Source organism: Sminthopsis crassicaudata, chromosome 6, assembly GCF_048593235.1.
Source record: "Sminthopsis crassicaudata isolate SCR6 chromosome 6, ASM4859323v1, whole genome shotgun sequence".
NCBI classification, from domain to species: domain Eukaryota; kingdom Metazoa; phylum Chordata; class Mammalia; order Dasyuromorphia; family Dasyuridae; genus Sminthopsis; species Sminthopsis crassicaudata.
In genome coordinates this window covers 182628468-182656211 of record NC_133622.1, presented here as the reverse complement: position 1 = coordinate 182656211, position 27744 = coordinate 182628468, and the positions used below count along the sequence as shown (strand labels likewise).

The following is a 27744-nucleotide window of genomic DNA, read 5'->3' as shown; positions in this document are numbered from 1 at the left end:
TAATTGAAATATGTAACCTTGGGGCAGCAAGATGGCACAATGGATTCAGAAAGATCTGAGTTCAAATCTGGCCTCAGACTCTTAATGCTAGTGGCTATGTGACCCTAGCCAAGTCACACAACTCCAATTGCCTCTCTACAAATTTTTAAAAGATTAATAAGAAAAAGAAAATGCTACACATTTCTATCACATACTTATTGTTGTACGTTTTCTCTATCCATTAGACTGCAATCTCTATGAAGATTTGTGGGTTTTTAAATTTTTTATTCCAATCCCAATCCTGAAATAGTACATAATAAATATTGAAACAAATAAAATTAATCTTAGACTTTAAAAAATCTATTCTTCTTTCCCCATTGCTAATTCCTGTGTCCTGGAGGACACAATTAGGCTTGGGGTGTTTCCAACTATGCAGTGTAATAACCCATGTTTTATTAGCCTTTCACTGTCTTCATTATGCGTGTATTCATTGGAGGAAATCTGAGCTCCATTTTCAAAGACACAGCCAGTAGAGGTTTTCTGGGTTATGAATGTGCCAAAATAGTCTTGGTCCCTTCATTTATTTAAAAAAAAATAGAGACACTGAAAACAAATAGTCATCTCTCCATCCCCCCCACTTCTCCTGTAGTATTTCCAAGCTGAAACAGCATGATAGATGATAATCATGGGAAATGTCTTTCCAGAAACCCAACTCCACAGTGTTTACTGAGAGACGCTCAATGGGAAAGCAAACAGGAGTTTGTGAAGGAAGCAAGCAAAAAAGGACGACGACAATAGCTCCTATCTCTGTATCACCTTTCAGTTTACAAAGGACTTTCTCTACATCAACTCTGTGAGTTTTAAGATTCAGAAAAAAAATAATAAGGGCTGAACTAGAGTGGGAGCCATGTGAAAATAGAGAATGATGAAGATGTAACAGAAGAGGCTAAACTGGGATCCATAAACTTGTTTTATTAAAAGTATATACTTACATGTGTATATATATATATATATGTATATATATATATATGTATACATGTATATATATGTATATATATATATATATGTGTGTGTGTGTGTGTGTGTGTGTGTGTGTGTGTGGTATATATATATTTAATCACTACATTTGAATAGCATTAATTTCCTTTTGATGTCATATGCCTTTATTTCAGGCATTTAAAACATTACTTTGAGAAGCTTCATCAGACTTCCAAAGGAGTCCATGACCAAAAAAAGTTAAGAATTTCTGTTCTAGAGGTAGAAATGATGAAACTTGATACTTGATAAGTGAAGATTGATGGAGAGAGAATCAACAAAAGATATTTCCAAGGTTAGGATTCTGGATTGACTGATCTTCGATAGTACTTGTGATATGTGGGAAGAAGATGGATTTAGATGCTTTTTCAGCAATGTAGGGGAAAGGTCACATGATTCACATGATTCTCTTGCTTCCAGTATTCCTAAGTGAATTTTCAGAGTAATCAACATGATCTAGGTCAATGAAAATTGAAATAAATCTATTCATCCCCAGTCAGAGTATTAGTCTGGTCTGAAGGAATTGCTACTGAGATGGAATTGGGGTATCCTAAAAACAGGGAATTAGTAAGGAGTTTATTTCATAATTAAGCATGATTCTGAGGTCAGTATATCTGTGTATATATACATACATCTAAACATGTGCACAATATATACATGTATAGATACAAAACATATACACAGACACACATAGGGACACATATGCACATGTGTGTGTCTGTATACACCTACAGGACTTGGACTGGTTGGGTATATCTGTAAATCTAACTAAGAAAAGAACTGAAATAGATTAGGAGGTATGGTCTTTTCTCCAAAGGAGCCATCACCACTCTCCTATACAGAAGGAGATATAAAGCATCTTCAATATGACAGCAAACATCTAGATTTCAGAAGCAATTCAGTAGAATTCCAACAGGTAGAAATGGTAGTCCGCAGGAAAATCAACAAGTGACAGAGTCAATTCAGAGAAGATCCAGTAGATGGAATCACAGTGGAGGAAGCCATTCGGAGATGAGAGCCATAATATTGTAGAACACCTACTGGTAGCTTCAAAGACAGCCAAGATGGAGCCCTAGAAGTGTAAATTGTCCTGACTATGTATGTGGCCGCTACCATCAATGACTTGGGGAAAGCTGTCTGAAGGAGATGCTGGAAACACTGGATTTCCTCATTATTTACTTTTTATGACATTTTAACAACTGCTGTGCTCTTATTCTTCAGTTTAGTCCGATAAAGAGCAATATTGGATAAAGGCTCATGAGTTTATGTCCTTAGAGGATGGGAGTCACAACTGCAAATATCATATAGTCTTTCCTTTTTCTAATCTGCTTTATTTTAATTATTAAAGGTCATAACTCTTTCTTCTTATTCGATTCCAAGCTGACACATTCACCAAGGCGGTAACAATATATAAGAAGTGATGAAAGCCATGGGCTCATATGGAAAGACAAAGGATATTCTCATACTGTCTCTCTTAAAGATATGTAAGGAAGCATGCTTAAACTTTTCAAGTATGTCAAAATATACAATCTTGTTTCTGGAGTTCAAACTGTTGTGTGTGTTTATACACATATGTGCATTGTATCTATGTGTGTTTGTTGTGTATCTGCATGTATGTCTAGACATGTATCCAATGTATATTTACATATGTATACATGGATGTATATACACACAAATATATTGACCTCAGAATAATGCTTAATTGAAAAATAAGTCCCTATTAAGTCCCAGTTGCTGATTATACTCTCATGGTTGCCAAACACTTTCTTGCCTCTGAACTTTTCCTCAGGTTCTTTATTAGTCATCTGAAAAATGACATCAATTCAACCTTTCCCTTGTTCCTGGATTTTTGGATGTCATGCTGTACAACAGCAGGCCTTTGTCCTTGGCTAATATCAAATCAAAGTTATAATATAGCAGAAGACCATATTCTGAACCATGCAAGACATCTGGGCAAATCATGCTCTCCTGGATGTACCCAAGGGAAAGAGAATATCCCTACCTTATATTTTAACTTCAATATGGATATAAGACATATGAATTATCTATCATTTTTCCTGTCACTTATCAAGACTAATATACTAATACATTATGAGGGATAGAGGATAGCAAGAGGAGGTGTTTGGAATGGGGGAACTCCTAGGTGAGGATATTCTCTTCACCAATCTACACTTACAACATATAATCTTAGAATATTGTCTGAAATCAGTTAAAAGATTCAATGATTTGCATAGGGTCACACAGCTAGCACGTACTTAAACCTAAATATTGCTTGCTTTAAGGTTCATTATACCTTATTGCCTCTCTTTTTCATGCTTAGGAAAAAGTTAATAAATGGATGGATGTCAAATAAATAAATGAATTCACTCGTGAATGGATATCAAGATTCTCCCTGATTACTTCAGCAAAATGGGCATGTTATTGCTTAAGTCCACCTTACCCTGGTAGAATGTAATCTGAGGATGTTAACCAATTATTTTGTTCCCAAGCATATGATCCTTTATTTATAGAAGAAAATAAGTGAGTTGAACTGAACTGAACTGAATTATCTGTGTGCCTCAATTTCTTATTTCTAAATAAATAAGAATTAGAATGATGAATAAGAGTTAGATGATTTCCCTAAGTTTTGAAATTAGTTCTTCCCAGCTCTGAAATTTTATTCCAGGCTCTAAAGACTGAGATATGGACTCAGCTAAGAACCTTAGGTTTAATTCCCAGATTTATCAATAGCTATCTGTATGATCTTGAATAAGCCTTCCCTTATTGGAGTCTCAGTTTTCTCATATGTGAAATGAGGGGGTTGAGCTAATTAGTTCATATGGTCATTTAGTTTTAGATCTAAGGTACAGATCGATCTAAGTACTTCCTAAGGAGTTATGTCATAAGCAGTTCAATTGTTCTTACTGCTATTTCTTAAGGAACATTCAGCATTTGTAACTCAACTGGCATAACTTGAGCTTCACAAGACCATATTGCTAATGGTGATCAGTCGTTTTCAGTCATGTCTGAGTCTTCAATGATCCCATTAGGGATTTTCTTGGCAAAGATGGTGGAATGGTTATCCATTTCATTCCTTAGATCACTTTAGTAGGAAGAGGAAACTAAGGAAAATAGAGTGATTTATTCAGGTTCACATAAACTAGTAAGTGTCTGAGGTCAAATTTGAATTCAGAAAAATGAGTATTTCTGACTCCACGCCCAGTATTCTATCCAAGATGGTATCACTTATCAAGATGCTAATTCTTTAAATAAGAACTATTTCTGTGTAAGTCCCTTCTTAAGCAGTCTACATAAAGTCAGATCATTTTCTTGTGACTGATATCTAAAAATAATTTACAATCTTGCAGTTGTGATTTTGATGGTCAAGGCCCATCATTGGTCAGGGACACTGAAAATGCTGAGGTCATTCTGTGGCCTATTTCCTCCTTTTGTTCCTGTTTTGTAAAGGTCAGTGGCAAAGGCTCAGTAAGAGAGCAATAGGCGATTGAGCAAAGAGAAGGTCAGTCCAGGTTGCATATGGAAACTGTTTCCAAGATTCTGAGAATAATATGAACACAGGTAGTTTTTTAAAGGAATTATAGGAGCTTGCAGGAGGTTTTATAGCCTGTAATTTTGTGGCAGGAGGACTCCCATTTGTGAAATCTGAAAGGACAAAAAACCAACTTAATAATTTACAGATTTCCAAAGGAAAGCGACTCATTTCCTCATCTGGAATGCTTATGCCTCCAAATCTTGCATATCCTTCAAAGTACAACTAAGATCTTACACCTTCCTTTACACCAAGTTGGATTTGGCTTCCCTGTGCTGCCTGCTACTTCTTTGGATTAGTTTTTCTTTTTCTCTATGAATTTAATTCATCTACATCTCTAGGAATCAGTTATCCTGGCCTGCTCTTCCTTGGAATGAATCTCAAAATAACAAGGGAGCTTAAAAGTTATCAAAATAAGAACCCCCATCCTAAGCATGGAACAATTTAATGCCATACTCCATAGGTGGTCATCCAAACTCTGGTGGACATCCTCCATTAACAATGAACACAATGTTTCCTGGAAAAAAAATCTATTCAATTGATGGACATCTCTAAGGGTTAGGGATGTTTAGTTATGGATTGTTTGATTTTTTTCCTCCTTATGTTAAGTTGACATCTACCTTTGCCCATTGTTTACTTCTTACTCCAAATTATTTTCTTCAGACACAAGTCTAATTTTTCTTCCACATGGCCTATACCCTAAAAATATTTTTATATCAGAAGTGATACAAAATATTTAATAGAAAGTTTCCACTTCAATGGAACATGTATTCATTTAACAACTACACACTTATTATCCACTTACAAGGCAGCTAGATGATTCCATTAATGGAAACATAGAATGAGGAAGATGGGTTCAAAACCACCTCAAAAACTAGGCATGTGTACCTGGGCAAGTTACTTACTGCCTCAGGTTCTCCATCCATAAAATGAGAATACAAATAGCATTCAACTTACAAAATTATTTTGAGTAGCCAATGAGACAATGTATGTAAAGCATTTTGTCACCCATAAAAACTACCTAAAAGTTTTATGTTGTTGTTACTACTGCTACCACAATTGCTACCACCATCACTACTACTACTACTACTACTACTACTACTACTACTACTACTACTACTACTACTACTACTACTACTACTACTGTTACTAATGCTGCTGCTGCTCTACTGCTAGGCACTTACTGCAGAACACTCTACTAAGTGATAAGATAAGACATGAAGTTTATAACTAACTATCTCCCAAGACCAGAATTCTCTCTCTCCTCATCTCTCCCTCCTGGCTCTCCCATCTTCCATCATGTCCCAACTAAAATTTCATCCTTTATAGAAAGTCTTCCCTTTCCCCATTAATTTTAGTACCTTCCTTCTGTAATTATATTTATTATCCCTATTCATTAATATAGTAATGACTATATTTACTTATTAATTAACAATCAATATATTGTGTTGTATAAATATATTACATATAAGAATATATGTTTTAATTATTAATATTTATTAATAATTATAATAAATATTCATGTTTATTATCCATACTTGATAGATATGGAATTAGAGCCCATGGAAATAAAGTGACTTTTTAATCTCCAATTTATCCTGGATATAGCAACACCTAGTTGTTTTCATGATATTTCTCCCATTAAATGAGGAGCTCCTAGAAACCAACTACTTTTTTTTGTAGCCCGGGAGCTTGGCACAGTACTTGGCATATAGTAGGTACTTTTTAAATGCTACTTGACTTTGCTTGATTTAACATGATGCAGCATAATCCCTGCTTTTCCAGAGTTTATATTCTAGGTTCTAATGACCTCTTTTAGTGTTAACATTCTAGATTCTTATGTCCAAAGAGCTATCAAACTCTGCATATCCTTTGATCCAACAATGTCACTACTAGGACTATCCCCAAAATATCATAAAAGGGAGAAAAGGACATACTGTGCAAAACATGTGCTGTTGTAGTAAAGAACCAGAAAATAAATTGATATCCATCAATTGAGGAATGGCTGAATGAGTTATAGTATATGAATGTAATGGAATATTATTCTATAAAAATATTATATAAGAATATTGTTCTATATGAAATGATGAGCAGGGTGATTTCAGAAAAGCCTGGAAAAGACTTGCATGAATTGTCACTGAATGAAGGGAACAGAATGAAAAGAACATAGGACACAGTAACAAGATTATCACCTATCACCTTGGTTCTCAGTAATTCGGTAATTCAAAACAATTCTAAAAGACTTGAGATGGAAAATGCCATCTCCTTCCAGAGAGAGAACTATGGAAACAGAATGTTGATCAAGCATACTATTTTCACTTTTTTTTGTTTGCTTGCTTTTTCTTTCTTGTGTTTTTCCTCCTCCTGTTTGATTTTTCTTTTACAACATGACAAATATGGAAATGCTTAACCTATATCAGATTGCTTGCTCTCCTGGGGAGGAAAAAAGTAAAGGAGGAATGGAGAAAAAAAAATTGGAACTCAAAATCTTATAAAAATGAATCTTGAAAATATATTTACATATAATTGTAAAAAATTATTGAAAAAAAATCAAACAAATGTCCCACATCCCCCAAATAAAAAAAGAAGAAGAAGAAGAAGAAGAAAAAGAAATGGTCTCCAAATCTGGATGATCTGGATTCATACTTGCTTTTGAACCACACCTGCTCTATGATTGTTGATAAGTCCCTGAATTTGTTCCTGCCTTGGGCAACTCTTTAAAACTATCAGTGGCAAATAGATGGAGTAATGGACAAAATGAGAAACCTGGAGTCAAGAAAATCCGAGTTCAAATTCTGCCACAATTACTTGCCAGCTATGTAATTTAAGGCAAGTTTTTTAACCTTTATTTGCCTCAGTTTCCATAGCTGTTAAACGAGAATCATGATCAGCCAGTATTTAATTCCCAGGGTTGTTGTCGGGATCAAATGAGAGATTTGTAAATTACTTATACAAATTACTTAGCACAGTGCTTGGTACACTAGAGATGCTATATAAATGCTGCTGCTGCTCATGATTATGTACAATACTTGCTAGCCTGCATTGGGAGACAAAGGGATTAGGGCCTGAGCTAAGTATGTGACTGCAGAGAAAGGGGTGAATGCAAGAGATATTTCCTCATCAGGAGTCTCCCACCCCAAGCTGATGAATTCCCAGATGCTGACAGTGCTAGAGAATTTCTAATGTAGAAATGAAGGCGTTCTGACTCCCTACAGACACTTAGCAGGCTGCAAAAGCTTCCCAGAGCACCTCAAATCATAGTATATTATGTTAATCTTCTCCCCTGGAAATTCAATTCAATATAAATATTCACAAACATGGCCAGCCATGGTGATGCATACATATCATTCCTGCTGTGGGGAGGCAGAAGTTTGTTGATCACTGGAGCTCCAGAACTCTGGGTTGCAGTGGGCTAAGTCCATCAGATATCTATACCAAAGTCCAGTGTCAATATGGCAAGCCTCTGGGAAGGAAACAGTGGAGGGAAGTGGAGCAACTACCATACTGCCAAAGAGAGTGTTGAAATTAAGTACAGGAAAGTCAAGTGACTTAAGCAGGATCATAACCCAGAATGTGGCAGATGCAAATTTGAATATAGTCCATGCTGAATCAAAGAACAGACTTTGTTTACTTTAAAAAAGGTAATATTGCCTTCTGTTTTTGTTTTTCTCCATCACCATAGTTTCTCCTAGTATCCCTCTTCATCCTCCTCCAGAGAGTCACATATTAGAAATAGGACTTTTCAATGATAATGAAGAAAAAGAAAAGCAAGAAAATCAATATAACTGATTAATAAATTGGAAAAAAATATTTAAATATATATGCAATGTACAACACTTACAGATGTCCCACTTCTGCAAAGAGATGGGGAAAATATCTTCTTATTTTTTTTTTTTTTAGCAATTCTTGTTCTTTGTAATTTTCAACATTCACTTCTCATTTCTGTGTGACTATTCTATCATATCTCTGTACATAATAGTTTTCTTAGCTCTCTTATTTCAGTCTGCATCAATTCTTGTAGATACATCAATACTTCCCTCTATTCATCAAATTCATCATTTCTTTTAGCACAAGATATCTCATAGTATTTATGTGTGTATTTATTGTCATTTATTTAGTCATTTTTCAGTTGATAGGCATCTATTTTGTTTCTAATTCTTTCCTATTACCAAAAATTCTAAGATAAATACTGTGGAGAATGAATATAAGGACTAGCCTCTCGTCAATGATTTCTTCCAAGGATATCTCTTTATTTGTGAATCCATTCTGCCTTCCCTAAGTGGCTCTGAAGAGGAACTTTTTTTTGTTGTTGTTTGTTTTTTTTTGAGGCTGGGGTTAAGTGACTTGCCCAGGGTCACACAGCTAGGAAGTGTTAAGTGTCTGAGACCAAATTTGAACTCGGGTCCTGAATTCAGGGCTGGTGCTCTATCCACTGCGCCACCTAGCTGCCCCTGAGGAGGAACCCAATACAAATTCAAGTGTAAAAAACAATTTCTTAAAACATTTTAATCAGACTAGTTTTGTTATTGGGCTAGATGTATAAGAAAACTCTAAGTCTGAAGCATTTTTCTCTGCCCCATCCACACCTGGTGCCCCATCCATGTCTGATATGCCATCCTTGTCAGTCTGTATGGGCTGTGAAAAGCATTCAGACAAAATCCACTGCATCATTTGTGGATACTGGCTGGAGTCAAAAGCAGAATCAAAAGCAAAAACAAAGGGAAAAAATGCTTTAAGTGCTTCTTCCTGGTCTTTCTTCCTCACTCCATAAAACAACCCTTCCACACACTTGGAGGAAGAAAAATTAATCAGGCAAGTTTCTTGTTCTGAAATCAGTCTCACCAAGCATTTCTGTTATCATTCAGAGATTTCAATGGAGGAAACTATTATACCCTGTGGGGGAAAATGATCAAGGATACATACAACTCAAATCCAAACACATGTAAATATAATTTTTATTCAGGTCACCTTCACTCATTCATTTGTCATTCATTCACTATCTGATAAATCTTTACTAGAATCTTACAATGGGGAAATGCTACTAGAGGAGGAAAACATTAAAATAGTATTACCTGCAAATGGCTTGTCATCTAGTAAGGGAAATAACCTACTTTCAAAATGATAAGGATGTTTTTTTTTCCCCTAAGTTACTTTTCAACAAAAGAAAACCAGATGAAAAAGAGTGCATAATTTCTAGAGTCCGGCCAGGGTCACAACATCAATTATTATGAATCTTTCTACCTTCTTCTTAGATGTAAGGTAGCATGGCATAGTAGATAGAGTAATGAATCTGGAACCATAACAAATCTGGGCAATTCACTTCATAAATCTAAACCTCACTTTTTTCATCTGTAAAATGGAAATAATATCTGATTATTTAAAGAATATTCAGAGTTTAAATTTGATAACTTAAAGAAAGTACTTTGCAAATCTTAAAACATATTTTAAGTGTCATTTATCATCATCATTACCATTACCATAATCATTGCTGCTCATTATATAAATAAGAAATTCACAGTTATCATCCCTGAGATTTAGATGTTTTTGATTACTTTTTTTTTGATAATCTGATTTTCTTTACCATGCTGCTTGTCCATGACTTTTTTCTTCACACCATACTTTGCAAAAGTAACAAAATTATGTCAAGAAAGTTCAAAAAAAAGGAGGAGGAAGAGTGGGAAAAACGGTAAAATATTATTCTATGCAACAAAATCACTAAATCATTATTTTGATTGAAACACAACACAAATGGCTCATCGTCCCTCGAGTGCTTTACCATACTTTGTTACCAGCATCAACACAAGTATTTTGCCTACCTTTGTCTTCATCTAAGTAAGAATGTGAGAATAGAAGTAATAAATGTAGCAAGAAGGGCAGACCTCGCCAATGCACTTTTAAAAGCCCTAATGGAGCATGGCAAGCATGTGCCGGATCTCCCTAAGCATGGGGAAACTGTCAATTAGTTCTGTTAAGCTTCTCAGCAAATCATTTGGCTAGTGACCTTGACCTCCCATTGCTCTTTTCCTCATTCTCTGCAGCAGTTTGAACATCAGTACAGCTAACACAAAGGTCTTACACTTTAGACCTCTTCTCGATGCTGATTGCTTGTTTCTCTCATTCAGCATTCCTGACCTGTCCTATTGGTGATGTTTATAGTTGCTTACTGATCAGTCTAAAATTTGCTCCTTGCTCAGCCCTAGAATGAAACAAAATTGTCTGGATCTGTCACAGACCCAATCACTTAACCATTCAAACTGTCTGCTAAACTTGGAATTGGGAAAACCTGGATTCGAATCCACTGTTGACACTTACTAGATGTGGAACTAGGGCAAGTTAATTAACCTGAATTTTGGTTTCCTCCTTTGTAAAAGGAGGATAATAATACCCATAGAACATCTCACAGATTTGTTGTAGAGCTCAAACAAAACAAGAAAATTTACCTATATAAATGTCATTTCGTATCATTAATCTCACAGGATCATAGACTCTGAGAGCTGGAAGGGACCTTACCTCTAGTTCCAGTAATAACTAAATAGTTCTCTCTGTAGCAGCATGATGAAAGGTAACCCAAACTCAGGCTTGAAGGCCTCCAAAAACCCAGTGATCTTCCTAAGGCAGACCATTCTCTCTCTGAACAAGTTTCCTTATACCAAACTAAAATGTTTCTTTCTGAGACTTTCACTCACTACTTCTGCTTTCTGAGGCTCTGAGAACAAGCCTGATCCCTCTTCTATAACAAAGCTTCTTAAACTATGTTTCATGACCCCATATGGAGTTGCCTGACTGAATGTGGGGATTGTGAAAATTTTGGCCACAGTAAAAGATTTCTGAATATGACCAAAAATTAAATCAAACTCAAACATGTAATGATTCTGAGGTGTTTCTGGCAGCTCCTGACTGTGTTGCATTGTATGACTTCACTGCAGCCTTAGTTTTGAATTCACATGTGTACTTTCACTAAGAATGCATGAATGCTGCCAGAAACATTTGGCTCAGGTTCAAGATGGGGACATGTAAAAATGTGTTCTTGAGTGGAAAAAGTTTAAGAAACCCCCTTCTAAGCTATCTTGTCACTCCTATGTCTCTAGCATACACCTTCCCATTTCCTTCAAATTATTATGACACAAATGACAAGGAAATAAGAAAACAAACATTTATCAGCTCTTGTCTTTGGAATAACCATCATTTCTGGTAACTATCCATGGACTTCAACAAAAATGAACTCTTTGGGAAAAACCACAATGGAACCCTTAATAATTGTGATGTGGAAAACAGAACTAAGTCCTAGATTGAGCATGCTGTATCATTTAATACAAGTCATTCAAACTCTATGTATGTCATATGGCTGGCCTTATAAATATGAACCACAGGACCTTAGATCATACACGAAATTTAAGGCATTGGTGGCAAACTCAGATAAAAGCAAGGACCATGAAAACTATACATGCAGATCCCTGTGGGCTATGTACTGACTTAGAAAAAAAATCATATTAATAGGAAATATGTTTTACTGTATTTTTATTAATTTTGTTAAATATTTCCCAATTACATTTTCATCTGGATCAAGGTGACTTAAGACTTACAGGCTACAAGCAACCCCTGGGGTGCATCTCTTTTGTAAGGGACCATAGGGCTCAGTTAGTATAGCCTTTTCATTTTTATAAGTGACCCAAAAATATTAAATTATTTCCCCCAGAACATATAGACACAGTATAAATAGTATAAAATATAAACAGCATAGTTTAAGCTTGAACTTTGGCCCTATATATGATTCCAAATCAACTGCTGGCTCTGCTGTAACACAAAGGTTAAGTACAGTTAACAAGCACCAGGAGAGAATTTGGGAGGCCTATGTTTCATTCCTAATGCTACCATCTATATGACCCTGATGTCAGCCACAACTTCTCTGAGGCCCTGAGATAATCAGAACAATGTTCTCTTGACTGTGCAGCTCAGAGTAGTATAAATAAATGAGATGTCGGTGAAACTGCTCTTTTCCCATCATTTCCCTCATTATCCAATATAGAAAGAACATTGAGCTGGGAATTAGGAGACCTGGATTCTAGGGCAGCTTCTGCCACTAATTAGCTAAGTAACCTGGAACAGATCACTCTATTTCTCTTAATCTAATTTCCTTCATCTTTCAAATTAGGTCTGGATTTGACCTCTAAATTCCCTTTCAGCTTTGATAGTCTACATTTTAACACCTTTCCTAGATAGTAGGCATCCCTACTAGATGAAGCAGGTAGGTGCCACAATAATTAGAGAGTTGGATTCGGGGTAAAGAAGTTCTGTGTTCAAACCACATCTCAGATATTTAATAGGTATGTGATGTTGGGCAAGTCACTTTAACTCTGTCAACCTCAATTTTGTCATCTGTAAAATGGGGCTAATAATAGCGCCTACTATACAAGATTACTGTAAGGATAAAGTTAGATAATATATATAAAGTATTTTATAAACCTTAATGAGTGTTATCTGTTGGTAATAACCATCATCATAAATTCTACATTCTATGTTCTAAATCCCCTTACCACTTTGACCTTGTGTGACTTGGGAATTTAATAATATACAGTTAATAGCAATAGATATTTTCAGAACTGATTCCTACAAAAGCAGCCTGATGTAACTGATTTGGAGCTGGTTTGATGTGAGGAAAACTTGTATTCAAGTCTCACCTCTGACATAAATTGTCTATGTTACAGGGACCAGTCATTTAACATCTCAGCATTCCAAGCACATTGATAACACTCCAAAAAGTATAAATCTTCTTCTATACAGGAAACTCTTCATCCAGAATTCCAGGAATCATTAAAAGCATAGCTCCATTCAAAATATAGTGATGGGAAGAGGGAGAGAGAGGGAGAGAGACAAAGAGAAATAGAGACAGATAGAGATAGAGAGACAGAGAGACAGAGAGAGAGACAGAGAGACAGAGACAGAGACACATACACACAGAGAAAGAGAGAGAGACACACACAGAGAGAGAGAGAGAGAGAGAGAGAGAGAGAGAGAGAGAGAGAGAGAGAGAGAGAGAGAAAGAGAGAGAGAGACAGAGACAGAGACAGAGACAGAGACAGAATAAATGATGGATATGCAATAAATGATGGATAGGCAATATATTGCCTATATAGACAGATGGCAGATGGATGATAAATTGGTAGATAGACAAATAGACAGACAGATAGATAGAGAGATGGCCAGATAGATATAAATGTAGATAGCTGATATAGATAGATAGATAGATAGATACATAGATGAATATAATCTATAAATATTATAATTGAATTAGATGTAGTCTAGTCCTATAACTGAGATCCCACCCTTTGCCCTTCAAACAGGGAAATGAGGTCACTGGAGAGTTTTCTCATGGTTTGCCATAGACAAAAATCCCATCACGACCAAATGGCCAATCTAGTGGCAATAAGCCTTCCTCTACTTCTTGGGGCTGGTCCTTGTAAAGGAGATCATCCATTGTTGAGAACATACTGAAGGGCTATTCATCAAGGTAGAACCTACTAGCCCTTGTAACTCAGCTGACACAGCTTTTAGGAGTTCAGAATCATCTCCATAAGCAGAGCAGCATTAAGGAAACTTGACTCAGTTCCATTCAAAGTGAATAAATGGGCATCTCTAGCATAGAAGGCCAACTTGAGCTTAAATTCCCAAGAACAATTTAAAAGCCATTGCTGCTAATGCAACCATGGTTTACAGTTTGGCTGCCAGATCTCTGAGTTTAATTTGTCTTCTCCGAGTTGTCCGGTGCATGATTTTAAATTGCCTATAGTAGAAGACAGTAAACCATGTAAAAGCCCAAGGCTTAGGAAGGGAAGCACATATCCTGCCCCATCCCCCTCCCCTCCCCGTCCCCATGACAAATTACAATTCTTTTCAGAATAAAATGGAGTATATTATGTAAAGCTGTTGTGTCAGCGCCTGTAGCTTTCTGCATGATGAGACAAGCTGTGTTTTCAGAAATGCTTGTGTTAAGTTAATTACAATAAACAGGTTTTTCATTATTTTCTTTATCCATTTGCTGCCTTGCATGCTTTAATGAAGTCTTAGCCACTTTTATCAGTTTTATAATAGATGACAAAGCACACAGTTTGGATGCAGTGGAATAATTATAATAATGGTAGTAATAATAATAATTGGCTGTGAATCATGGAACGCCACAATCTCTGAAGAATCAAATTTGCAGGCGACCTGAAGGGCAAGAGGAAGATGCACAGGGTAGGGAAGCAGCTGCGACACTCTGCTGCCAGCAGTGACCAGCTTAAAAGATGGCACAAAAGAAACCATAAAAGATATTTTCACCTGGAAAAGGGGCAACAAAAGGGAAGGTTAGCAAGTACACAAATTGAGCCTTACAAGGGGTTCCAGGAAACATGTAAGAATGTAGAGAATGACACCCAATTTACTTGCATATCTTCTGAAAGATTAATAATATGTCAATGAAAGTAGTCATAAACCATATTGTACTGGTCCATGTCTGCTCTGGAATTAGCAGAAGGAATGGGAAATGATCAGAATGCTAGGGATAGTCGCTGTTGATGGCAACGCGTCTCAGATAAGGTAAATTTTAACGCATAAACTTCATTTGAGCAGTTTACATTCTGCTGAGGTAGGAAAGGAGTTGTACCAATGAGATTACAGATCGCTGAAATATGAAGGGGTGGAGTCCCTGAGACAGAGAGAGAGATAGAGACAGAGACAGAAACACACACACACACACACACACACACACACACACACACACACACAGAGAGAGAGAGAGAGAGAGAGAGAGAGAGAGACAGAGACAGAGACAGAGACAGAGACAGAGACAGAGACAGAGAGAGACAGAGACAGAGACAGAGAGACACAAAAACACAGAGAGACACAAAAACACAGAAACACAGAGACAGAAACAGAGACACAGACAAAGACAGACACAGAGAGACAGATACAGAAACAGAGTCACAGAGATACACAAAGTGTGTGTGTGTGTGTGTGTGTGTGTGTGTGTGTGTGTGTGTGTGTGTGTGATTATAATGACCAGGTTTAGTCATTAGGTAGAACAAACTAGCCCCAGAAAAAAATTGAGAAACTGCACAGAGGAGGGGAAGTATGACATATGAGTATGGAATTGCTTATTACATAGTATCAGGTTAAGTTACATTTTAGTTGATTTTGCAGAAATTATTTTTAATTTGAAAAAAATATTCTTTGTTACAAGGGATGGTTTGCTGAATAGGGGAAGTAGAGGGATAAATATTAAAAAAAAAATGAAGATGATGTAAAAGCTGAACATGCTCCAAAAACAAAACTCATTATCTCTCTCCCAAAACCTCCCCTCTTCCCAATACTTTACTAATTACTATCAAGGATCTAAGATAACAGCATCCTCCCAATCTTTCAGGTTCACAACTTTAGAATTATCCTTGGCTTGATACTCTCCCTCTTCCCCCAGATACCCAATCTGTTATCTGCACATTTCTCCCAAGCATCTCCTTCTCTCTGTTCACAAAGCTACCACCTTGCTTCGTACCATTGATGTCTCACTCCTGGACTGTAATAACTTTCTAATTAGTCGTCCTGCCTCAAATCTCTTCCCACTTCAATCCATTCTTCCCTCAGCTGCCCTTTTCCCCCTAAAGCACAGGTCTGACTGTACTACCCCCATCACCATCATTCAATAAACTCCAGTGACTATTATCTTCAAGATCAAACCTGAAATGTGCTGTTTAGTATTTCAAATACTTCAAAACCTGTATCTAAGTCCTATCTTTCCTGTCTTCTCACACTTTGCTAACCTCAAGGTACTTCATGATACAAGCATACTGGCCCTACATCCTATTTCTTATAATTACAATTATTCTGAGAATAGTTAACATTTATATAGTATTTTAATATATATTTTTGACAAAATCCTTGCAAATCCTACCTTATCTGATCTTCTTGACAACCCTAGGAAATATGTACAATTCATATCCTCATTTTATAGATAAGGAAACTGAAGCTGAGAGAGGATTTCAAAGTTAGTGAGATCTGTGACTTGTCTCTCTGACTCTAGGTTCAGCAAGTCACATAGCTAGCAATGTCACATGGAAGACTCTCTATGCTTATTTTGCTGGTGGTCTCTTATGACTAGCGTGCTCTCGAGCTTCATTTCTACATCTTGGCTTACCTGACTTCCTTCATTCAGAAAGATACTTCTTGAATTTAAAGCCAGCCTCAGACATTTGCTACCTGTTTGACTCCGGGCAAGTCGCTTAATCCAAAATGCCTCAGTTTCCTCCTTTGTCAAATAAGTTGAAGAAAGTAATGGTAAATCATTTCAGGATCTTTGCCAAGAAAACCCCACATGGGGTCATGATTGAAACAACTGAACAACAAAGTATTTCAAGCATTATACTAATTTTGGGGGCAAAAGACACCCCCTGATCTCAAGGAGCTGTCACAGTCAAATGGGGTAAATAATGAAAATAAGTAGGTACATCCAAGATTTAATAAAGTACTTTTTATTTATACAAACAAGTATTTTTCTAAAGATAACTCTGTAAGGTAAATTGAGGCAAGGAGTATTAGCATGATTTTATAGATAAGAAAATTAATTCTGTGAGATAAAGGGACTTGCCCACAGTCTCTCAACCAGTAAATACATGAAGCAAATTTGATTTCAAGAATCCCCACTCCAAATCCAGAGCTCCATCCTGGAAGTCATTTTGCATATACTTATGTATGCACATTATTAGCTTCTCCATAGAATGTAAGCTACTTGGTCATTGACAACAGGAATTCTTTTTTTTTTTTTTTTTTAATTCATTGGCAAGGTTGATAGAGGAAGACTTGGGATCACATTGCACCCGCCTCTGACATATATTGGATGTACAAACCTTGACGAATCCCTTAACTTCTCAGTGCTCTGAGACTGTTAATTACAGAGAAGATGTCAAGTTACACTGATAAAAGGAATTGACTCCCCTGGAAGTCCCCTATGCCATGGCTCCCACAAATCTACTCTGCATCCTTCCTTTGAATCTGTACGGCCTGACACAATGTAGGCACCTGGACTTTCACTTGGTGAAAGACTAGTTGATACCATGTTGATCCTGGGATGAGAAAATTATACTAAGTTCTAGGAACCATATTTCAGGGGACATGAGAAAATGAAGAACATTCAGAACAGAGGAGCAGAATAGTTTCATGGGCTCAAAACCATGCACAATAACAATTGGTTGGAAGAAGTAGGGATGTATAACTTGGAGAGAAAAAAATTAAATTAATGATAATATAAACACAATAATAGCTAGCACATGTTGTGCTTCAAAGTTTGCAAATACCTTAACAAATTGCATCTCACTTTACACTCACAACAATGTTGGAGATTATTATTCCCTTTTTACAGATGGGGAGTCTGAGGCTTAAGTGATTCATTCAAGGACACACAACTAGTGAGTGTCTAAAGCAGGATTTGAACTCAGATCTTCTTTCTCCCAGGTCCAGTGTTCTAACTGTTAGACCATCCTGCTTGTAAGGATGTATATGGTAATGTTTGATAATCTCACAGCAGGAAATGACTCTCTCTGAGAAGTGATCATCTGGTCTCAGTTGGAAGAGTTCTAGTGAAAGGCAATTTAGTTTCCAAGTCTGCTCATGCCATTTTTGGACTAATATGATCATTGAGAAGCTTTTCCTAAGATCAAGCCAACATCTCTCTGTGTAGCTTCTAAAGGCTAGCTTTAGCTCTAGTATTTGAGATCAAGCATAACAGAGGCTAATCTCTTCTAAACAATTCAATATTTAAAGACAATCAGTTTCCCTTTAAGTCTTATTTTCCTCCAAACTAAACATCCAGATTCTTCAGCCAATCTTTCTGTGTCCATCCAACAAGAAGTTCTTGAAGGGTCTAGTCAATACCTCTGTGTAGCCATCCCTCTTGCTGATAATAGGATGAGGCTCAGAGAATCAGCTTTTCTAAAATAAAAATAATGTATTGTATTTGAAATAAGGAGACAGCTGTTTACCAGTTCCATGATTACTACTTGATAGTTATGTTCTAAGGAAGGTGATTTTATAAGGAAAACTAGGGTATCCTAATGACCTTCAACCATCACCAATTGAATACTAAGGACATACTTTATTAATCTACAAAAATAAAGACATTAAAGGAAAAGAAGGCTATATAGCTTGATCCTATCCCCCCCCCCCCAACCCCAGGGAAGACTAGTTCACTGTTATGTCAAGAGAAGCGATTAATACATGACACTAACATAAAAGGGAATTTAATTTAAGACATACCACCCAGAGGAAAATAGAGGGATGCATGTAGGTGTGATACATAATAAATAAGAAAAATACTATAGAAAACACAGAAGGATATTATCAAATAAATATATGAAAGGGGAGATGAAATAGTCATGTGATCATGTGAGAAAGCAAAGAGTAGCAACCCCTTCTTCCTCTCTTTGGACTGGGAACACTATGTTTTGAGGCCCTTCCAGTTGTGATGGTCAATGCTTTCTGTGTGAAAGTCTTACCAATTCTGACATTCTATGCTCTGTGTTCTGAGATCCCTCCACTGCTAACATTCTATGCTCAATGTGTTGAGATATCTTCTCTGCTGATATTCTATGTCCTCTGTGTTGAGGCCCTTCTGGTTCAGACATTCTGTGTTCTAGATTCTAAGGTCCCTTCTGGTTCCAACATTCTGAGGGTCAGTGATTTTGATTAATACAGAATGAGAAGCCTGATTGTAACCATTGTTGATTTCCTTGTGCAAAGGGAGAATAAAAAAAAAAAAGACAGATTCTGCTCTGTACTTCAAAGTAAGCTTTTTTTTTTTCTATCTTTCTCTTCATCTCTCCAGATGGTGATCAAGCTGTTGGACCTAGAACTGAATTCATCAAAAAAGTTCCCCATGTCCCCTCTGGTCTTCATTCTGCCAAATGAATTTGAGGGGAAAAAAAATCTCTGTATGGCTTGTTATCAGTGCTTCAGTCTTCAAATGCTAATTTTCCCTGAAGCTCATAGGTGGGCAATGGAGAGAAACTGAAGCACTAGCAAAATGCATATTAAAAAAGGTGATTTGCAACTTGCATTAAATTCACAATGGTAAAATATTCTTGGGTTCATTTCTACTCTATGATGTAACATATTGCCAGGAAAGAAAACCTTATTTGCATTATTTTTTTCTTTCTATAGGAAGTAAAAATATGGGAAGGATGTACCTTTAACAAATCTGTGAGGTTAACAATGCAATAATTATTATCTCCATCAAAAAAAAAACAAAAACTGATGAGGTAACTAGGGCTCTGGAAAGGCAAACTGACATGCCCAAAGTCAATCAGCTCTGAAATAACCTCAGATATTAAATCTCCTAAACATGAACCTTGATCTTCTCAATCTAAATCCAGGACACTCTGGGACTACTTCATTCTGATTCTCAGGACTACTAGCTCTCAATTCAACATGGCGTTTAAGAGATGAAGTATTTTGGGGGATTGTACCTATCTGCTCATAATAATCACCTTCTAAAAGGGAATGTGAGACAGTGCAATTATACAAAAATCTTCGTCCTCATATGTATGTGTGTATTGTGTAAGTAAGGCTCAGAGAAGGTAGGTCACTTGCTCAAAACTATCCAACTATCTATCCCTTGCATTCTTTCTCTCCCATGATTTTATCTTTCCTTCTGGCAACAAGGTCCAGGAGAACCCTTAAAATGACCATGGATAGCTCCCAGTTGATCATCATATTTTCTGAATGGCAGGTCCATGACATGTTACAGAGTTTTTAAATGGACAAAAAAAAAATTAAAAGAATATCTATTTCTTTCACATCTCCCAGTTTCCCAGTTTTTATCCTATATTATATGAGGATAAATCTTCTGGAAAAAAACCTAAAAGATCATCTTGGTCAACCCTTTTATTTTATAGATGAGGTAACTGAGACCCAGAAATATAAAGTGACTGGCCCAATATCGCAAATCCTGAGTTGAGGTTCAAATTCAGCTCATATGACTCAGACTTCTTTCTATCCACCACCCCACACTTCCTGCTTTCATAGAATTTGCTTAAGGAGCAAAAATTCTTTCTTCCGGAAGAACAAGCCCAATGTGTCCTGGGTACAGAAGGCAGCTATTTTAAAGCATAAATATATCTGCCAAAGAAAGGAGCTCCAGAAATATAACTCTGTCCCTAGGTCACTGTCTGATGCATAAATTGATGTCAAGAATTCTTCTGGATTTGTCATATGTCAAACTGCCTAGAAACTTTGATCTTTCTTTAGGGAGATGTGGGAGTTTCTATATAGCCTTTGTACCTTTGAGAAACAAGACAGGAAATGGGTCTCTATCTCTAAGGTCATGAACAAGACCTTAAACCATCTGTACAGTGAATGCTTGGGATCCATTTCTGAGAAGGAAAAATTAAGGAAAAGAGAGCTTACTAATGCATTCACCAGCGGGGTTAAGGGACAATACACACTGCTTCCATATGCATAGCCCTGGCTCCTATATAACAAGAAAGACAAAAATAAGAGGGAGGGAGAGACAGAAAGAAACAGCGAGATAGGGACAGAGACCTAGAGAAACAGAGAGAAATAAGACACAGACAAAAAGACAAAAAACTACAATGAGATAGAAACAGAGATGGGAAGAAAGAGAGTAAAAAGAAGACTAAAGTGAAGTGTAGAAAGATATACAGAGACACATTGACATAAAAGACAGGGAAAATAAGGAGATAGAACTAAAGGGAGAAAAGGCCAAAAGAGACAGAGTAAGAGACACAGAGAGAGTAACAGAAAATGAGTGAAAACTTACATGCAAGAGAGGAAAAGAGAAGAAGAAGAACAGAGAAATAACAAAAGAAAGAAATCAATATAGAATCAAGAAAGGACAATAGAAAGTTAAAGGAAATGAGATACAAGTAGGACGAGTGAAAAATAGATTAAAAATAATGAAGTAATAGAGGAGAAAGGAAGGAAAGGAGAGTGGAAGCATGAAAGAAAGAAGAAAAGAAGGGAGAAAGGCAAAAAGGAAGGGACAAGGGAATGAGGGAGAAAGGAAGGAAGAAAGGGAGGGAGGAAGGAAGGGAGGAAGGAAAGGAGAAAGGGAGGGAGGGAAGAAAGGAGGGAGGGAGGGAAAAATTAAGGAACAATAGTGGAGTGAAAAAAATCCAACATATAAGGCTGCTTTGATACTTAACATTCTCTCCCTCTCTTCACCCCTTCTTCCCCCCCACACAGAGTTTTTTTTAAAAGGCCCTGTCTGCAACAGAGCTATGAATGACATATTTTATGACTTTAGAACAGGCCCTCAGGAGTCTTTCCCTTAATGTACAAATAACTGGGAGCAGATATTAAATCATAAATACTTTCTAAACATTGGAAAAGAAGCCTGATTTCTGGTTGCACACAGGTCTTATCATTTTACTCTCTTACTCCAAAACTTTCAATGACTTCCAGTGAGAAAGTCTGAACTCCTTAACCTGGCTTTCAAGGCCTTCCAGAATCTTGTGCCACACTCCCTTTCCAACTGTATCCCAGTCTATTCTCTTTAATGTAAGAAATGCTCCAGTGCACATAATACTTGTATGTACTTCTAAATACTTTGTTCACTTTTTCATTTGTTCATCTCATTCTCAGTGACTGGAATCAACCTCTTCCAACCTCTGCAAAAGTCACTTTCTCTATATAGCTTTCTCTCATGTCCACAAAGCCTAAATAAGAGCTCCTAGCTATGTGACTGCATTAACACTTAAAAAGTTCTTTCACCAGATAATCTATAATGTCGGTGGCCAGAGTATTACTATTATTGACATCTTTCCTATGAGAGCATCAAGGCTCCTGGAAGTTAAAGGATTTGTTGTGGATCACTCTTCAGGTAAGTGTCAGCAAGGGGACATAAGCTAGCTCCACTCACTCCAAGTGATGTATTTTTTTTTTTTCGTACAATAATGCAGAGCTCTTTCTAATGGTCTTTCCATTGTCCAACTTCTAAAGAACACCATTTCAGAAATGCTTTTATATTCTTATCATAAAAGGTTATGCACAAAGGAAGAATATTGTCTTGCAGGCTTGCCAAACTATATTGAATTAACATAGAATTGTAATTTTTTTTTTTTGTTCAGTCATTTTTTTAGTTATGTCTGATTCTGTGACTCTATTTGGTTCACAAAGACAGAGTGGTTTGCCATTTCCTTCTCCACAGATGAGAAAACTGAGGGAAACAGGGTTAAGTAACTTACCTAGTGTTACACAACCAGTATCTGAGGCTAGTATTCTATTACTGCCCCAGTCACAAGACTAACAATTTATAAACTAAATTAGACAAACATGATATAGGTCAGAGTCGGCACAGTAGAACAGCCCTTATTCTGGAGTTGGAAAATCTAAGTTCAAATCCCACCAGTGATATTTAATATCCAAACAATCCTACATAATTTTCATGTCCTCCTTCAGTCTGTTTCTTTCTGGGTAAAAAAAGGGTTGGGATAGATGACTCCCCGAAGTCCCTTCCCAATTTAGGGCTATAATCCCCTAATTTTTTCAGGCAAACCATGCAAGTGGATTCATAAAAAGAGCCAAAAATAAATAAATATTTATTTGTATATACATATTTTTTATATATTATTTATTATATACTAAAGCAAAATAAGATCTTTGAAGAGAGAGCAAGATCACCTCTTGCTGAGATCACTGGGGAAAGCTTCATGGAGAAAATGGTATCTGAACTGGTTTGAACTGGATTCTGAAGGAAAGGCAGGACTATAACTGCTCCTGAGGAGAAGGGGTCAAGGAGGTATCCCAGCCATCTGAGTATGGGAAAGGGTTGGAAGAGACCAGATACACTGAGAGGTCAGTACACTTTGGCTATATTTGGATTCTATAAAGAGGAACAGTGATAATCAAGAGTCTTTACTTTCTCAGGAATGTGTGGGTTGAAACTGGGATTCCCACAAGTCATTTTTTCCCTAATTATTATTCAGGGAGTGAGATAGATTTTATTTATTTAGCTTGTTTAAAGGAACAAAACTTTCCAGATGTCTTTTGCAAAGTTCAAACCAGCTCCCCATTTGGCCACAGGTGGTGGTCTCGATCATTCTAGTTGAGTGGAAAGGGCTCCCATAGGGACAGTCATATCATGGATAACAGTATTCCTCTATTCCAAGACTAAACTTTTCAATTTCTTAAAAATAGAATGATTTTCCAGTCTTCAGCTCTTTTGACATGGGTCTGTATCCAAAAAGCAAGATAAACTTTTCAGGCATATGTGAATGATTGAGAAAACATTCTTAGAATCTAGAACATAGAATACCAGAACTAAAAGAGACTTTAGAAAATTAGTCATATAGGGTATCAGAGCTCAAGACATTAGAACATACAATATACAATGTTGTAGCCAAAAAAGACCTTGAAAAATACAAGAAATAACCATTAGAGAAACAGAGTCAGAACTAGAAAAGATCTTAGAAGTCTGTTGTCTCTCCTTAGAGTATAACTTTCATGAGTGCAGGGACAATCTTTTCCCTCTTTTGTGTTTCCCTAATGCTTTTGATAAAAGTTTACTGATTGATCATCCTGGAATTCATGAATGTTTTTAATAAAATATTTTTATGATAGTATTCTTAATATAATTGGATTTCTTTATAAGAAATGAATTGTTATCCCTCTAAAAAAAATTTCTGAGAAGGCATCCATAAGTTTCACCCTATTGCCAAAATCACACATACACACACATAATCATGCTCTAGTCCAAATACCTCTGATTAAGTAGTCATGGTACAGACTTACATGTCAAAATGGGAAAGGACTTGAGATATCATCTAAAAAAGGGAAAAATGAGGTATAATGGAAATTTGCTCACCATTACACAGCTAAAGGATGATAGATTCCCAGGAATCTTACACTGGAGATGATATTCTTTTAACCAATAATTTAATACTTGGTAAGTCAGTTACTATCTGAGACTTAATTTCCTTATCTGAAAAGTGAAGATATGAAGATTTGCACATTTTTTTTACTTCTTTTTCCAAATACATTTTAAGATATTTTTCAACATTTATTTTTGTAAAACTTTGCGTTCTAAATTGTGTCCTTCCCTCTTTTACCTCCCTTCTCCCCAAGACATCAAGCAATCTGATATATGTGCTATCCTTTTAAATCTATTTCCATATTTGCCATGTTGTTGCGCATGGTTTTTGATAATAAAATGGAATAAAATGTTCAAAGGCCTGTGCAAAGCATGTTATTAAAAAAAAAATACTCCTCTGCATCCCCCATTTCATTCCCCACCTCCCTGTAATTTGCAGAAGCTATCCACTTTACCTGAAATGCCCTTCTCTTATTCATTTCTACCTGTCAACATCCTTATTTCCCTTAGAGGATAAGTTCAGCCAATTGTGTTTTGCTAAAGTCTTAGCTATTTTTTCCCAACAAAAACTCCTCAATTTTTTCCATTGTGCCTTTTGTTTAGATATCTTCTTTACTGCCTATAAACTTCATGTTACACTCAAATAACTGATAAGTGCCTAAGGCTATATTTAAACTCTGGTCTTCCTGACTCCATGTACTGAATGCTATCCATTATGTGAACTAGCTACCTAGAAATTACAGGGCTATTTAAAAAACAAAATAAAATACTCAGGGCAAAATTAGACATCAGGTTTTGATAGATGATCTTTTGACAAAGTACAATATTTATTTATATTTTACAGTCTAGTTGAATAAAAAAATCAGAAATTAAGAATTTCAATGATTTTAAGAGTTATGGAGATCCTAAAATATTAGAGCCTAAATAGGATCATATTTTCCAATTCAACCCCTTGTTTTTACAGAAGAAGAATCTGAGCCCCCACGACAGGAAGTACTTTGTCCAAAGTCACTTGTCTGGTATCAGAATTGGGATTCAAATCCAGGTCCATTGGCTCACAATCTGACCTGATTTCCAGTGCTGGTAATGTCATCACACAGCCTCCCCCCTTCCTGGTGACATCATTGCCAGTACAACCCTTTGCAAAGACAGTTATGTGTGTGCTAATTTACTTCTAGAGAGCCCTTTGTCTTTATCAAGGGAAAGTGAGATAACACAATCTGCCTTTCCTAGACCCCTTTCAAATCATGTATTACATCATCACTGTCCCTTAAAGACAAATGAGCAGATTCCTGATGGTTAATGATTAATGTAACCTTCTCATCTGTTTCTTACTATTATAAGATCAAACAGGAAAAGTCAGGCTGGCAATATGATGTTCTCATTAGAATGCAAAGCCAGGATGGAAGAGACTATAGCTCAGAAATTCACCAAGTAATAAAATTCAGAATAGTTTGCTGATTAGGGCTGTGAAGGGGTGGAGGGGGAAGGGACCTAGTTAGTTCCAGACAAATGGGTTTATTGGGAACAAAAGAATGTTTTATCAAAAGTGGATTTGACTAAGCTAATTCCAGGCCAAAAATTTGTTTAAAAAAAGTAAAATTATTTAATCCTCTTTTTCCTAGCTTCCACTTCCACATTTCAAGAAATCACAGAATTATGGACTCTTGCTTGGTTTTATACAAACAATTTCTAATTCACTCATGAAAAAAATGTCATTCTACACACCAATAATAATAATAATTTTATTTGATAGAGCTTTAATGGTGCCCTACAAAACTAAGAATATTGAAGATTGGATGCAGTCATAAGCCACTGAGCTAGCGTCTGTTTTTGCTGCTTATTTTAGGCAAGTGACTTCATTGTCCTGTATATAGATTTCATTTGTAAAATGGAGGGAAAGTGGATGAGATAATTTCTAAAGACCCTCCCATCTCTAACATTCTACATTCTATTTTTTTTCCAATTCCAGCATTTTATGCTCTATGTTACCTTTCAAGATTAACATTTTACATTGTAAGTTCTCTAAGAACATCTCAGCTCTAGCATTCTAGCTTCTAAGAACTTTCTACTCCATCTAACTCTCATATCTCAAGTTCTTTTTCATGTCTAACAACTTCCCAATTCTCTTTTTTCTGGAATAGTCCACATGCTAAGGTCCCATTGAGTTGTAACATTCTTCTTATGATTTTTTCCCTACTGTGATATGCACTAAAATCAAATGTGCTTTTTAAAAAATAGTAAAATTATATATCCACAACAGAACACACATAGAGGTGTGAGGAAAATAATAGCTACTATTTCCAATCTTACTTCCCAAGAGTTCAATACAAGCACAGAAGTCAAAATTTCTAAGGTGATATTTTCAATGCATTCTAATACATCCTGCCATTCATGGCCATGCAATAACAGGTCCAACTTGACAGCCTCTGCTCCGTGACAGGAAGCAAATATTGGCAGGGTATAAATTGCAGGAAACAATTTGGGGACAAAACTATGTCATACTCTTACTCAACAAACAATTTTACCCAAAAAAATATTTTTGAGTGGAAATAGTTTTAATTTCATCATCTGAAAATTGTCTTGTCTATTCATATCTTTTGACCATTTATCAATTGGAGAATGGCTTGATTTTTTATAAATTAAAGTCAATTCTCTGTATATTTTGGAGATGAGGCCTTTATCAGAACCTTTAACTGTAAAAATGTTTTCCCAATTTGTTACTCTTCTCATCTTGTTTGCATTAGTTTTGTTTGTGCAGAAACTTTTTAATTTGGTGTAATCAAAATGCTCTATTTTGTGATCAATAATGATCTCTACTTCTCCCTTGGACACATACTCCTTCCTCCTCCACAAGTCCGAGAGGTAAACCATCCCATGTTCCTCCAATTTATTTATGATCTCGTTCTTTATGCCTAAATCTTGGACCCATTTTTAATTCTCACTCACTCTCTCCTACAAAGGTTTTTATTTGTTTGTTTTTGAGTTATATTTGTCCAGAATGCTTTATTTAAAATCACTTTTCAAAGTATCACACTATCAACAGTATGCAAAAATAAGTCATTTCCTAGTGTGATAATGCTTCTAAATCATTGTGTTTCATTTAAAAGATACACATTTAATTTTATTCAACAAGTGTGGGTTAATCACCCACTATGTACAGGGACTGTACTGAGCACTGAAATAAATTAATTTCCTGTCCTCAAGAGCTTACTTGGGGGGGGGGGGGGAACTTGGGATTTGATTTGTTGTTGTTGTTGCTTTGTTGTTGTTTTGTTGTTGTTGTTGTTTTTTCAGTTATATCTGACTCTTTGCGACCTCATCTGGGGTTTTTTTTTTTGGCAAA

The 27744-nt window shown here is 36.2% G+C and overlaps 1 protein-coding gene across 5 annotated transcripts in view; it reads right to left on the bottom strand.

Annotated features, from left to right (window-relative positions):
- SORCS2 (sortilin related VPS10 domain containing receptor 2) overlaps window positions 1–27744 on the bottom strand; it is a 1204963-nt gene that overhangs the window by 685898 nt on the left and 491321 nt on the right. The window lies entirely within an intron of this gene.